The 15,736-nt window shown below is 43.3% G+C and overlaps 1 long non-coding RNA gene across 1 annotated transcript; it reads left to right on the forward strand.

The window, feature by feature from the left end:
- The first annotated feature begins 5,061 nt into the window (after positions 1-5,061).
- LOC137427421 (uncharacterized) lies at positions 5,062-5,932 on the forward strand. Its single transcript, XR_010984490.2, has 2 exons — positions 5,062-5,473; positions 5,751-5,932. It is a non-coding gene; the product is annotated as an uncharacterized LOC137427421 (long non-coding RNA).
- The last annotated feature ends 9,804 nt before the right edge of the window (positions 5,933-15,736 follow it).

Here is a 15,736-nt window from a genome sequence, read left to right on the forward strand (position 1 = left end):
AATGTCCCACATACCATTTTTATGCAAATTACTGCTGCCATTATCAAAAAAAGACTAGGTCCCCCTGCACCCCCCGGAGATATACTTCTAATCAGTGTTTCTAGATTGGAAAAAACGTGTAGAAAATGACTAGCTATGGCCCCAAGCTGAAAAAATGTCCCACATACCATTTTTATGCAAATTACTGCTGCCATTATCAAAAAAAGACTAGGTCCCCCTGCACCCCCCGGAGATATACTTCTAATCAGTGTTTCTAGATTGGAAATAATGTGTAGAAAATGACTAGCTATGGCCCCAAGCTGAAAAAATGTCCCACATACCATTTTTATGCAAATTACTGCTGCCATTATCAAAAAAAGACTAGGTCCCCCTGCACCCCCCGGAGATATACTGAAACTGGCAGTGACTGGTGATTGAAATGCGGTGCCTTTTTGTGTTTCAGGTCGAGGTACGTGAACTCCCCACGATCTACAGCAACCAGGAAGAGACTGATACCAGGGTGGTTCTGTACCTCCATCATGCTGCTACCATCGGATACAAGAACGCTGTAGTCAGAACACCGGACACAGACATCCTCCTGATCCTGCTCCACCATGCCCACAACATCAAGCTGACGGTGTACCTGGATACAGGGTCAGGGAAGCATCGCCAACTTGTCAACGTCTCTGAGCTGGCAGAATCCCTGGGAGAGGACTACTGTGCCACTCTCCTGGGGTACTATGTGTTCAGCGGAGAAGACTGCACCAGTGCCTTCAAAGGGAAGGGAAAAGTCGGGCCCTTGAAAAAGCTGGAGAAGAATCCCAGGTTTCACAGGGCATTCGGTGAATTTCACAGGGTATTTAGAAAAATAAAACTTTGTGTTAACGTCTGTGTAGACGGACCTTAATATGAGTCTATTATTTCGTAAAACTGTGATTATTTTGTAAATAAAGCACTAATTAGCATACTAGTATACCATAGACACATGTAATCATGTTATGAATAGTTCTATCATGATCTATGCCCTTCAAAACATGGGTCTAGACACCTTCATTTTTCAATTATCTGCAATATTGGCTGAGATATGTCAAAAATCGTTTTTTTGATAATGGCAGCAGTAATTTGCATAAAAATGGTATGTGGGACATTTTTTCAGCTTGGGGCCATAGCTAGTCATTTTCTACACATTTTTTCCAATCTAGAAACACTGATTAGAAGTATATCTCCGGGGGGTGCAGGGGGACCTAGTCTTCCTACTAGACTAGCAGGCAGGTATAAGTGAGCGGACAGACAAACAAGCACGCAAACACACTTACACAAACCGGAGTGATCAACATCCTTGTCCAAAGAAATTTTTTTTTGCCAAGTAACAAACAAACAGGGGTGAAAACATAACCTACATGCACTTTCGGTGGCGGAGGTAATGATTAACCAACAGGATTAACCCCTCTGTCCCATGTGTATTCCAAGGGCTGCACACTAAATGACATATGTGTAGCTAGAATGTACACTTCCAAAAGGCCAACATAGTCCATTATTGTCACTAGGGTGATACGCGTGCAACACACGGGTGGGAGGCCAGAAGCAAACAGGCAATGCAGATACGGCGAATGCTAAAGCATGAAACCAATAAATCCCACATTCCTGTAGCACCTTCAGTCGCACGTCAGACATGGACAGCAAGTTTGTGAAGGACTTCCATGAAAAACGTACCCATTCCGCAAACAAACGGGTACGTTCACGTATAGAAACATCGATCGTGGGACCGTGGCGAATCTGCATATGGCAATCCGCGAAGTTCACGTTTAGAAAGTAGAAACCATCACGGCATGTCGTCATTCACTTGAACTCGATATCTCTTTTTTAATTCCAAACAACACATCTCCAATCACATATTAATCACAAAATAAACTTTTAACAAACATTGTTAATCTTTCCTTCATTGTAAAAACTAACAAATCGACAGTTAAAAGGATTTTGAGCCGATAGCTGTTACGGCCTTGGCGAGATCGATGGAGACAGCGATCTGTTAGCGTATACACCGCCCAAATCGCGATGTGGATTTCTCTCAAGCAGAGATTAAATGTCGTTTGAACTTTGGCCGAGGTCATTATTTACTTTTAATGATGTTTATATACGAATGATGTTTAATGATGTTTATATTGGTTTTGGGTCGTCCTTTCCGCATATCTCGTGGGATTGTAATTTGGAGAGACGGCCGTGATGGTGGTGAGGGGGTTGGAATTCTCTCAAGCAGGGATTCAACCCGTGTCCTTATAAAAGGTCTTTGTCCGAGGTCACCGAGTTCGATCGGTTCAGCCGTGCAGCGATCGGTGCAGCCGTTTGTGCGGCACCCTGGAAAACAACATCGTCACAATGAAAACATCGTCACAATGAACGTTATGCGAACGCGAATGTTATGCGGGAGTCCAAACCTGAGAATGCTGGAGACTAAAGCTGAAATTGTGAAAACTGAATAGCCTATTTTACTCCTGGAGATCCCAGGCTTATCCACCCAAAATATCGTTGCGATCAGTTCAGCAGTTTTTACAGTACCTTCGAACGGACAGACAGGCAGACAGATGGACGGACATTTGGTGAATTATAGTAAAGATGACACAAGGTGGGTATGACTAATTTTATCTCTCTGACGAGTAACATATCATAACATATTGCTGAATACATACCTTACTATAAGCATATAATAAATGCTGCACAGCAACGAAGGAGTTAAATAGCAATTTTTGCAAAGCCTGAAATGTTGAAAATTGGCACTAGAGGTGTTGGCACACCATTGATGACATTCCTCTGTGACGACACTTTATATATGCTTGTGGTTAGATCACTCAACTTAGCTGTGTGTGAACCGAGAAGCTTTGTAACACTGGAATGGTTTGATTCTGGCTTTGTGCAAAGTCTGTGTAAAAACCAATGAAGATCTCTCGGCTTTCCGCATTACAAGATCATTCACACTCCAACTATAATCCACTATCAACAACACTGAATCTACTTGGATGGGATTGGTTTTGCAACAGGTGTTTTTACATAAGATCATAGTTTGGAGATGGTGGTTGATCTGAGATGGTGGGGAACAGCTGTCTTCAAGCCCTGGAGGGAAGAATTAGATTGAAGAGAATGTGAAAAATTGGTTTCATAGGTGGAAAAAAAGAGGAACGATTAAATGGAGGTGAACAGTGCTTCTGTATGTCGGTAGTTTCACCAGAAAGGGGTTCCTGGCAGACCACTTCAAAAAAATGGGTGGTGGGAAAAGCACGGAAAGAGGAGAGGGGGCAAGATCAGAAAGGTGGTAGGTGAAGACAGAGAGACCACCGATCTATCTGTGATGTGAAAGTGATCGGCCCATATATTCATCTTCATCGTGGGAGATTCCAATGGTCTTGTTTCCAAATGGGAGATTTCAATTGGTTACTGGTTTGAGGAGAAAAATCGCAGTGTAAACCAAGACTATACAGGCCGAGATGTGAAGCATGAGACAGCTTAGGCAGTAAACGTACACCGGCCTAAGCAGTAAACGTACACCAGCCTAGGCAGCAAACATACACCGGCCTAGGCAGTAAACGTACACCAGCCAAGGCAGTAAACGTACACCAGCCAAGGCAGAAAAACGCACACCAGCCAAGGCAGTAAACGTACACCAGCCAAGGCAGTAAACGTACACCAGCCAAGGCAGTAAACGTACACCAGCCAAGGCAGTAAACGTACACCAGCCAAGGCAGTAAATGTACACCAGCCAAGGCAGTAAACGTACACCAGCCAAGGCAGTAAACGTACACCAGCCTAGGCAGTAAACATACACCAGCCAAGGCAGTAAACGTACACCAGCCAAGGCAGTAAACGTACACCAGTCTAGGCAGCAAACATACACCGGCCTAGGCAGTAAACGTACACCAGCCAAGGCAGTAAACGTACACCAGCCAAGGCAGTGAATGTACACCAGCCAAGGCAGTAAACGTACACCAGCCAAGGCAGTAAATGTACACCAGCCAAGGCAGTAAACGTACACCAGCCAAGGCAGTAAACGTACACCAGCCTAGGCAGTAAACATACACCAGCCAAGGCAGTAAACGTACACCAGCCAAGGCAGAAAAACGTACACCAGCCAAGGCAGTAAACGTACACCAGCGAAGGCAGTAAACGTACACCAGCCAAGGCAGTAAACGTACACCAGCCAAGGCAGTAAACGTACACCAGCCAAGGCAGTAAACGTACACCAGCTTAGGCAGTAAACGTACAACAGCCAAGGCAGTAAACGTACACCAGCCAAGGCAGTAAACGTACACCAGCTTGGGCAGTAAACGTACATGAGCCAAAGCAGTAAACGTACACCAGCCAAGGCAGTAAACGTACACCAGCTTAGGCAGTAAACGTACACCAGCCTTGGCAGTAAACGTACACCAGCCTCGGCAGTAAACGTACACCAGCCTCGGCAGCTTCGCATTTTTATGGCGTATCCGTAGGGCAATGTAGTCTTCAACAGCATTTGTCTGTCTGTATGTATGTATGCAACTCACAAATGTCCACCAATCAGAGCTATGAATCGAGTCACATGATGGGGGCACAGCGTTTCGTAACCATCACAGTTGCATATTCTACTAAAAAGAAATATCATCACCTTCTGTGGAACGTTTTGGGGTCCGACCAGGTGCCTTAAGTTAGGTAGAAGGTTTCAGAAATTCCTTATTACTGTACAATTATGATTTTGAAATAGTCAGGGGGAAAACATGCAAAATCCAACTAAACCCGTTCAAAAAACAAGTCATAGAGGTTTTTGTATTTTTGGCATCCTTGGGACCCCTAGTCAGCATTTCTGGATGATAACATTAAATTTAGGCGGTGGCATTTTTTTAATTTGCGTATTTGCAAAATGGCTGCCACCCGCATCTAGCAAAACAACCACTTGCACATCTCAACAACTAATGGGTTGATTTTGTTGGTTTTACTATCAAATTATAGGTTTCCTAGGTTGCTGAATCGATTTGTGAGGTGACCGAAGCATTTCAAGGTCAAGGTCACTTGTACAAGGTCAATGTTTATGTCAATTTTGACCCGCAAACCAATAAAATGACATGGCCAGTTATTTTTAAATTTTGATTAACTCAATTGCTACTTAAGTTTATGTTTTAGGGTGTTGCGTTCATTTCCCACTTCACTGATGCAATTCATGGTCAAGGTCATAGTGTTGAGGTCAAGGTCATTTTATAACCTGGAAACAAAAAACGGCATCAATCAATGAATGGGTTTGTATAATCTTTTACCAAACAAAAGTTCCTTTGCAGAGTGTTGGAGTCGCATAGTATGTATATTTAGCATAGATACTACCAGAAAGTTGTTGGTCAACAGTTTCAATTGTGTTTTCCCTTTATCCCCAGGTTCCTGAACAGAGTTTGCTAGATCATATCACAAACAGGCTGGGTACATGCATAATATTTTTGATGTAAAGTTCTCACATTTGCATGTCACAAGACTCTACAAGGTAAGAGTAATGCAAATATTCCTCATTTATCTTTGTTATTGTATCTTATATGTCGCAGTCAATGTTTAAGAATTGGCCATTTAACAATATTTAAAAATGCCTAAAATTTATAATTACTTTGAACTGTAAGAAAAGAAAATATAGTTACACGTTTTTGCAAAATTTGAAAATTTAACTCCGCCTGTAAATATGTTACAGACTCTTAGTTGCTGATGCACTGCTTAAAAGCGGATATGATTTTACTGATTTCATTATATATATTTTTTCTACTCTTTAGGTCCTCTAATATGGAATGCACATTTGGGAGAGTCGGTCAGTGCAGAGCAGCTGGGGATGATTTCCAAGTCAGCGTCACTGAAACCCGAATTGACAGTATTCGGTCAGCCAGTAAACGAAGAGGTGACGGGCTACACCAACAGCTGGAGAGTGACTATTCAATAAAGATTCACAGAAAGTGTGCATCTTTATATACTTCTAAATTACTTGTAGATAGAGTAGAAAAAAGGCGTAGAGATGAGGAGTTAACTGAAGCTCGACATGCCAAACAGTTGAGATCAGATGCTCCCGTAGATGAGAGTGGTGTAAAGTTTGATTTCAAGATACATTGTATTTTTTGTGCGAATCCTACAATTTGTACATTACCATGTGAGTATGATGCTAAAGTTCCACGCAATCGTCGCAAACCTGCATGTCTTGTACGTACTGATGTTGACAAGCATGGCAGAGAGTTGACAAAGGTTATTTGCACAAAATGCTGTGAAAGAAATGACAGACAAGGGCATGTGGTCAAGACAAGAATAGATTCTATGATTGAGTCTGATCTTCATGCAGCTGATGCAAGGTATCATCGCGCGTGTAAAACCAATTTCCTGTACAACTTCAACAACATCGACAGCAAGGCACCCGAAGACCCATCTTTCCTTTCTCTGGCAGATACAATGTCTGCTAATAAGGCAAAGATGTGGAATTCAGTTGAACTGCAACAGGGGTACGAAGACAGCGGAGGTACTACAATCACACAGAGAAACATTCTCATACAGAAGATAAAGAATTATTTCAAAGATGCTACAATAGTTCTGTCTTCACCAGGTCTCGCCAGTATTGTTGCATTTGCATCTGAAACAACCAAGTTATTACATATTCTGAAGCGTGATGATGACGACGATGGAATTGATGCAGCCCTGTCTAAAGTTGCACAGAAAATACTAAAAGAGACTTTCACATCCAAGAAGAAGAGGAATACCTACACAGTCAACATAGATGTTGATATCGCTCGTGAATCAGTCAGTGAAACACTACTGAGTCTGCTTGAGAAAGTGAGTGGAAAGTTAGGTGATTCTCTGCCTGCCCTCATGATTAGTAATATGATTTCCGGAATGGTCCACAAGTCTCCAACTGATCTCCAGATTTCTCTTGGAGTGGCAATGGGGAGAAATAAAAGTCTTACAACTCTTCTCCATAAGTTTGGTGTGTGCTGTTCCTATGATGAGGTGACATTGTTTAAATACTCAGCAGCTGTTGCAGTGGCAGAAGAAATGGAGGAATTTAGGTTTAATGGAGACAGTTTGATCCACTGCTGTGCAGACAATTTTGACTGTGAGATCTCATCTCAAAACTGTAATAAACTCTGCCATTCTTTGGCCATGGTCCTTGCTCAAACTGAGGACTCTGTCAGCTCAGACCCAGTTGCAGGGGAACGTCAAACCATTTTACGCCAGAAAATAGAGGACCGGCACAAATCTGTGGACTTTGAAGTGCCTGGGATCCTATATAATGGCCCAAAGAACCCTCCTATGCCACCAGACAAAGCCTTATATCAAATTCCACCCCTTTCATTCCTCTGTTCCCAGGTAATATCCGTTCAGCGCTGCAATGAACTGGACTACCAATTCATGAAGGACATACTGACAGTTGAATCATGTCCAGAGTGGAGTGGGTACAATACACAACTAGCTCGGAAATCGGGTATGGTGATTAAGCCCAAGGCAAAATTGGTCTACCTCCCTTTGATCGACAAAGTTCCTGCATCCCCTCAACTATACTAACAGCAATCGAGAAAGGCCTCACTCTGATCAGTGAATCAGGGACGGGACAGAAGGTCCTAATATTTACTGTAGATCAGCAACTATACAAGGTCACGGTAGACATACTGTTTCATTCTCCTTCTTACTTCAGGAATACCATCCCTCTACTTGGTGGTATGCACACTCTCATGGCTTTTATTCATGCCGTTTGCATCATCCTCTCTCTTGCCCTGAAATCAATTCTTTCTGCAACATTTGGCAGCGTGGACAAAATGATGAGTGGGAAAAAGTACCCTCAAAATTTCAGGGCTCTACGAATGCTTACAGAGGAGATGCTCCAGAATCTTCTACAGCAGAATCCAGGAATAATAAGCATGGTTGACCTACTCAACTGCCTCAATGAACGGTCTAAACGCAGCAAGACCACAAAGCTGTGGAGTGACACTCTGATAAAAGGAATGTTTATTATGACTGCATTCGTTTGAGGAGCGCATGAGCAAGACTTCCCACTTCAGCTGGCAGCAGTAAAAGCTATGTTGCCCTATTTTGCAGCTGCAGGCTGTTACAATTAACTGAGATATGGCTCGTTCTACATCCACCACATGGAGTCGCTCCCTGCAGAACGCCTGAAAGAGCTCAAGAATGACTGTGGTCTTCGTCTCATCCCGGGGTTCAACAACTCCATTTTCACAGATCAGTTCATGGAGTCCACATATATGCGTCTCGGCCATGGGCCAGGAGGAGCCACAGGCCTTGCTGTAAATGATACTCAGATGACAAAGTGGGCACTCAGCTTTGCCATTTGTGGCGAGGTCTGTGCAAGTCTCAACAGAATGTCAGATAATGAGCCTCCCATAGCTAAATTTCACAAAGAGGAATCAGCAAAGAGAATTGCAGCTGATAAGGAGGACAGGGCGAGTATACAGAGGACTCTTGCATTAGCTATTGATCCACTGGATACCAACCAACATCCAAATGGTAAACTATTGAACATTGTCACAGGTGAGATGGCACATGAAGACATAAATGCACACAATGCTGTGGACATTGGCCAAACAATGGTTAAAGAGTTCAGGAAAAGCTGGCCTTCAGGTTTCTATGATAAATTATCAAAGCCCATTGTAACTATGCATGACAAGAAGAAACATGTAACATTGGGTGGCAAGAAGTTGTATGATCAGGAAATGATCTATGTGAGGATCATAGATCTGATGTCAAGCAACCGATCAGTACCCATAGATGCCTATCTGAGCACGGAGCTTGCTGCCTATCCTCCCGCGCTATTCGACTCAGCTGGAATGATGCGAGTATCACAAAAGTCAAACCTGAAAACTGCTCTCCAAATCACTACTTCAAAGCATTCAATCCCTACTGCTGACACTGCTGTGTACGATGTGTCTGCTCTGCTGTGGACCATTAACTGGCCAACTGGTGCATTCCAGTTGTATATCGATGCACTCAAGGTCTTTGTCAAGCAGGCATTGGTGGCTGGAAATGTCGTGTTTGTCTTTGATAGATACTTTGATAACAGTACAAAGGCATACTGTCGCCTGCTCCGACAGGAGAAGCAGGGAACCAGCCGAATCCACATACTTAAACCAAACATGCCCACACCACCTAAGAGTGCAATCCTTGGTGTCTGCAAAAACAAGATGCAGCTAAACAGAATGGTTGCTGAAGCCCTGCTGGATCCTGACTTCTACAAACCCGCCACACAGAATGGACATAGTTTGACTCTCGCAGGTGTAGGTGATGTGCCTCTAGAGATTATTATGGGGATATGTCAGGAGCGTACAGATCTCTCATCAAGCCATGAAGAAGCTGATCCCACCCTCGTTCAACATGCCATATCACGGTGTGCGATGGGGGAGAACGTTCAAGTTATCTCAGATGACACAGATGTATTCATTCTTCTCCTCCATTTCTATGTCTCCCACAAGTATACAAGTCCTCTATTCATGAGCTCTCCTCGTGCAGATCGTTCGATTGTAGATCTAAGAGCCACTGCCGAGAAGAACAAGGACAGGGCAAGGGCCATTCTTGTAATGCATGCGTTAACAGGGATTGATACTGTCGCAGCAACCTACAACATAGGTAAAAAGGTGGCACTCAAGGCCCTTCAAACAATTGACCCACAGAGTTTGTCCATCGTTGGCGATCCTCAAGCCAATCTTACTGAGATCTGCAGCTCAGCAACTGCCTTCCTGATTGCCTGCTTTGGCACAACATATGCTGAATGTAAATCAATGACCGAGTGCCACCTCAAAATGTGGAAGAATAAAACAGGAGCTGGCACATCTATCAAGTTGTGTAGTCTACCACCTACAACTGAAGCAGTAACAGAAAATATCAAGAGAGCGCACTACCAAGTGGCGCACTGGCTGACAGCCATGTCCGGCATACCACCACAACTCAGTCCAAAAGACCATGGATGGGAGCAAGACGGCTCTGTCCTGAAACCCTGCACCATCACACAAGGAACAAAACTGGCCCCTGATGAGATCCTTGAAATGGTACGGTGTGGATGTGAAAAATCTGCTTGTAAGGGTGGAAATTGCAAATGTAGCCTCATCGGTTGCACAGTGTTCTGTGCCTGTGAAGCTGGCCAACTGTGTCTCAATCCACTGACCAAGAGATCAAACATAGAAGATGAGGGTGATGAGGATGGTGATGATGCCAGTATAGACTCATAAACTAATATCAGTACAACATCTATTAACAATTGTGGCATAAATTTGTAGAATAGTAAAGTGGTCGCTATATTACCTCTTTTGTAAGTGTTTGCATTAAATTTGAGATTTGATATTTCCGTGTCGTGTCTTCTGTGGCCCAATATGAAACCAAACAGGCTTTGAAATTGACCATTACGATTTGACCTTGGCTTCAAGTCACTCAAAACACCCTGGTTAATCTACGTATATGCCCATAGACCTAATATCTGGTAAAAAAAAATCATCAGAACTGGCCTATAAAATGCTGAAACCTTCTATTTTTCATCTTTTTGGGGTCACATATCACATTGACCATGTGATCTTGACCTTGAAATGCTTCGGTCACCTCACAAATCGATTCAGCAACCTAGGAAACCTATCATTTGATAGTAAAACCAACAAAATCAACCCATTAGTTGCTGAGATGTGCTAGTGGTTGTTTTTGCTAGATGCGGGTGGCAGCCATTTTGCAAATACGCAAATTTAAAAAATGCCACCGCCTAAATTTAATGTTATCATCCAGAAATGTTGACTAGGAGTCCCAAGGATGCCAAAAATGCAAAAACCTCTATGACTTGTTTTTTGAAGGGGTTCAACTGGCTTTCCTCCTGACTAAAATGAGATCGACATTGACCTAACTCCCGAATCCGGAAGTGAACAGATGACGACAAGCCTGGCTATGCCGTTGTTCGACGATCAGTCTTGTTACAAATTTATTTTGAGATGGTCTTTGTAGCATAAAGTTTTACCGCCATGATTCCGATGGCCAGCATCAGTTTCACAATATAAAATTTATTTTGGTAATCAGTTGTCGTCCATACGACACACAGCTTTGCTCCTGGTCAAGTGCACGACCAGCAGTTTAAATTTCGAAATGGCCTCAACTTATCGGTAAGATACAAAGTCAGATCAATTTATTTTAAGAATTTGATGCAAGTGACATTGCCACCCTGAAGTAAGCCGTTTAATTTGGTCTGTGTACAGGAGGAAGGTTTAAAGTCCATAGGTAGGCCTAAGAGTCGATAAAAGTACGGTACGACACACAACACAATATGATGACTACTTTCATGATTATTGCTGACGGAATTTTAAATATTGCGGCCAAGATAGACAAAGTTGTCCATTATCCACCAAATTCAATGCAGCGCCATCGATTGCAAAGGAGGGAGGATTTAAATTTTTTTGAGGAAAGATCAGTTGATGTTGATGTTTAATATCTGCTTTACTTAGATTGATTGTTTGTTTGTTTTGTTGTTTTTTTGTATACAAGATCGAGGCTCGTGTAAGAGCTAACATCAATCGCAAAAAAAACGAACGGACACACAAAACATACAATAAAGGGAGCGGGAGACAAGATGGGGAGAGAGAGGGCAGCACACAAGTACAATAGCAGATAACAGGGACATCGGAAGATCTGTGGGAGGGAGAGGGCTTGGGGGGAGGAGGCATGGGAATGGGGGGTGGCGGGGTGGGAGAGGTACGAAACACATGGACACTGCTAGGACTTCCAGGAAAGAAGTCGGTATTTCAAAAAAGTGGATCTGGGGTGAATTAACGGGGGTAGAAAAGATCAAGGTTTTGGATGGGGGAAGATAAGAGATGGTGGTGAAGCCAAAATTGGTCGTTGTTGCTGAAAATACTTTGAGAGTTTGCTGTAAGCCAGAAGCCGAATTGCTGACAAATACACAGTCATCAGGGCACAAGAATTAGCTGCCAAATTTCTTTTTAATATTTGAGTCAGCTGAGAGATTACGCAGATTGAAAAATCCACCATCAATTCACGCACAAATACAAGTACCACTCGGAACATCCTTCACAAGGAAGTGTTCAAAAAGAGCTGCAAGGAACAATGTGAGCAATAGGCTAGTGGCCAAATGAAGTTTTGGGTGGCATACCCCTACCCAAGGTAGAACAAGTCACAACCTATTTTTTCTTGAAGAGGGATGTTTGGGGAGTTAGAAAATCATGGTTGTGAACCTGAGATCATTGCACAACATTTTGAAAATCACGTTTACATATGTACCACTGCAGACTGCAAAAATGGATTTAATCGCCACAGATTTTGGCTCATATTGGCTCATATATTTGTTAATACTGGTGCTACAAACACAAATTTGGTACCAAAATGTGCAGAATGATGACATATATATCTGTAAAAACCATTTGTGATGTAACAAAGGCTTTTGTGTGACCTACAGGCAAAAATAGTGGAATTTTACTCAACAAATCAGCTTCGGGTTTACCAATAAATATCAACAAAAACATTAATTACTTCAAAAATATTGGACTTGCAGTCATACTTGTTACATCAACATAATCCAAGTTTATTTACCCTTTGAAAAATATATCTAATGATATAATTGTCACTGAAATGATATAGTTATAACTGAAATCATATGTCGCCCCACTAATGCTGACCGATAGAAATCCCGAAGCAGATATGCAACATGAAGAATTGACTTAAGATTCTGACACAATTGTGAAAGTGACTTTTATAGACATCATGTTGATATAAGCTATTTCACATATGACGATAATGAATTCATAACATGCACTGTAACTTATGTACATCGATTACATGAAGTAATACATGTAATACATTTAAAAGTTCAGTCACGCTCTTCATCAGTGCTGTCGTCAAAGACAACAGAATCATCAACATTTGGACAATCGTCTGCACTACACGAGCAGAATTCAGTGCAGGTCAGTCCTGCAGAGATACAATGACATGTTCTGCTCTGCCTACAGTCATCGTCGGTGCAGTAGAGATGCGTGAGATCTCGAACCTCCCTTGGGGCTGCATCCTTTTGGAACATGACAGGCTCAAGTTTGTTGTCTCTGACCTGCCATCCATTACCATCGGGGTTCCAAAGTACAGGCTTCGCTACATGGCTGTGGGTCCATATCGCCACCTGGTAATTTGCTCGCTTCAGATGTTGTTCGAAAGCATCGTCTGTTGGTGGGAAGAGAGATGCTGGTTTGTCACTTGTGCAGGCATAAACATAACGAAGTTGGTCGAGTGTGTGACTTGACTTTGAACCATACAACGACAGAGCATATTTTGTGGCAGTGCTGACGACATTGGTTGTATCTCTGGTTTGGCCTAACCGTGACAGTGGTGCCAAGTGTGCAATGTTTTGCTTGAGTTTCGAATATGCAGTGCGTTTCCCGACTTTGAACAGCGAGGAGGTTGTGTCACAGCCACTTATAGCATGTGATGCTGGCAAGCAACTTGACGTATCCTGACCGATGTCGTCCGTTATTCTGTTGACAGGAATGAATCTCTGACGATTCGTTGTTTTTGTCCAGTGACCTGCATTCATGTACACTTTGGTGTCCCCAAACATGCCTTTCCCACAGTAATAGATGAGTAGGACCAACACGTCAGTGTCATCACATCGTACAATGACCCTTGAGTGTGCTCTGGCGAGATGGATAGCATGTAGCAGGAGCCGTGTGTCAGCCTCCTCATGTGTGCTGAACAATTCAGGTAGTTCCCGGATGCCTCTATGATCCACAACTTTAACTAGCAGGCCATCGTTAAAGCCTCCTGCCAGTGTGACACATTGGTTTTCCTCAAGCTGCAATTGGGCGGCTACTGTCAAGTAACTGCAGAGGAAATCAGCAAGCGCTGATTTGTTTGTGGTGTTCTTCAGGAACTTCCTGTAGTTTGGAACTGTGCGTTGTCCATCGATGACATATCTGGGTGTTGACTCTCCACCAGTGCGACGTTCTCTTTCCAGCTGTTTGATAGAGAGTGGTACATCATACCTGTCAGAAACCAATGTAACTGATGTCACACCTTGGTTACTAGCAAGCAGTGACTGAATCTTCTGCATTATGGTACGTCCGAGATCGTCAAATGTGTCAAACTGGGCTTCATCAAGTGCCTGAAGTAGTGCCATCCCATCAATGACATAAGCAGTATCATGTTGGTCAGAGGGTTCGAGCACCTGGACTTCCTCACAATTAGCTTCTAACTTCTTTGCCAGATCCGCCTTGTTGGTTTTTCGCATTGTCCCATCATTGTTGAAGAGGGACGGTGGCACAGGAGCCAGTTCATGTGTCAGGACTTGTTCCAGACTGACATCGCGTTTCTTTGAGACAGCAAGCAGCCGCCGGAAAAGTACTTCTGAATCCACCATCAATTTATCTCGTTTGTTGGTTTTCATGGGTTTTGACATGTCCGCAAACGTTGGTGTCTTTGTTCGTGAGTCTGTTTCCCAGAAACTCTTGGTTTGGTCAGCAAGAAGTCGCTTTTCGATAAAACTTTTGTTGCATTTCTGGGCGTCTGTTAAGAAATGTCCAAGTCCGTTTGATACTTCTTGTGAAGCAACCTGGCCTGTGGCGATGTTGACCAATTCGTCAGGTACAGTACGTAGGTCAAACGGATTTTGTACGTTTGATACAAATTCCGTGATCTTGGTAACATCTTGTTCATCCCTTACCATCCTTGTCTTTCCATGCTCAGCGTGGTTTGTGGAAGCTACTTCAGTGTCCCCATCACAGAGTTCTTTAAAAGCCTCTGTATATTGTGCTGTGACATGTCGAGTGACCATCCATCTGGTAAGGGCACCTTTCCTCAAGGTAAACCCGATGACACCTCCCTGGCTCTTCCCCTCACGGTTAATTGTTTGTTCAAGTGCTTGGTCACTAGCAACAGCATTGAACCGGCGCAAAGACCTACGGACCACAAATCCACCTTCATGCAGATATTGATAGGATTTTGGGTGCAATTCCCGAAGTGATAGCATATCATTCAAATATCCTGGCAAATATTTGGCATAATTTCCTCTGTCTGCAGCTCGGCACCAGGGTATAGTCTCACAGACGGCGATGAGATGGAGTTCGAACAGTCCCTCGCACTCTGCTCTCAGAAGTCGCAGCAAGATGTTTACTCCCTGCATAAATGTATCCCAGTAGGCAAATGTTTCAGACTGTGTCCTACCTGCATTTGTGAACTCTTGTTGTAGTGCTTGCAAAGGTGCTATGTGCTCTGATTCAAGTTGTTTCGTCAGTGTTATTGCGGATTCCCTGTCTCCTGCTTTGAAAGCATTCTGGATCTCTCTCACAAGCCTGTACATGTCGTCTTTGGGCAACATGGTGTGTTCCTGTTGTTGCAACCATGTCCAAAATGCTTCCTGATAGAGGCGGTATAAAGCCTCCAACACCAGCTTCATTGCTCTGTTTCCTCTGGATACTTGCTTTCCTTGGAGCACCAGCTTTGCAGTTGCGGGTGCATAGACGTCTGAGTCCACCAGCATTGAAAGGAGACCACCATCACCATACAGTTTTCCAATACTTGCTACAAATGACATTGTTAAATGCATGCCACCCAGTCGCATTGTAAGCTTTCCATCTAGAGCTGCAGGCTTATTCCACATGATCTGCTGAGCCTTGCTGTAGATCGCACAGTCAGCTGTTACTAGGATATGTGGTTGTCCGAGTTTAGCAGCGATCTGGACCAACCTCAGGAGGATGGTGTATATGGTGGAAAGGTCTGTTGGAGGAGCACGGATAAAAGGTAA

Source organism: Myxine glutinosa, chromosome 3 (genome assembly GCF_964187855.1).
Source record: "Myxine glutinosa chromosome 3, kmMyxGlut1.1, whole genome shotgun sequence".
Classification (NCBI taxonomy): Eukaryota; Metazoa; Chordata; class Myxini; order Myxiniformes; family Myxinidae; genus Myxine; species Myxine glutinosa.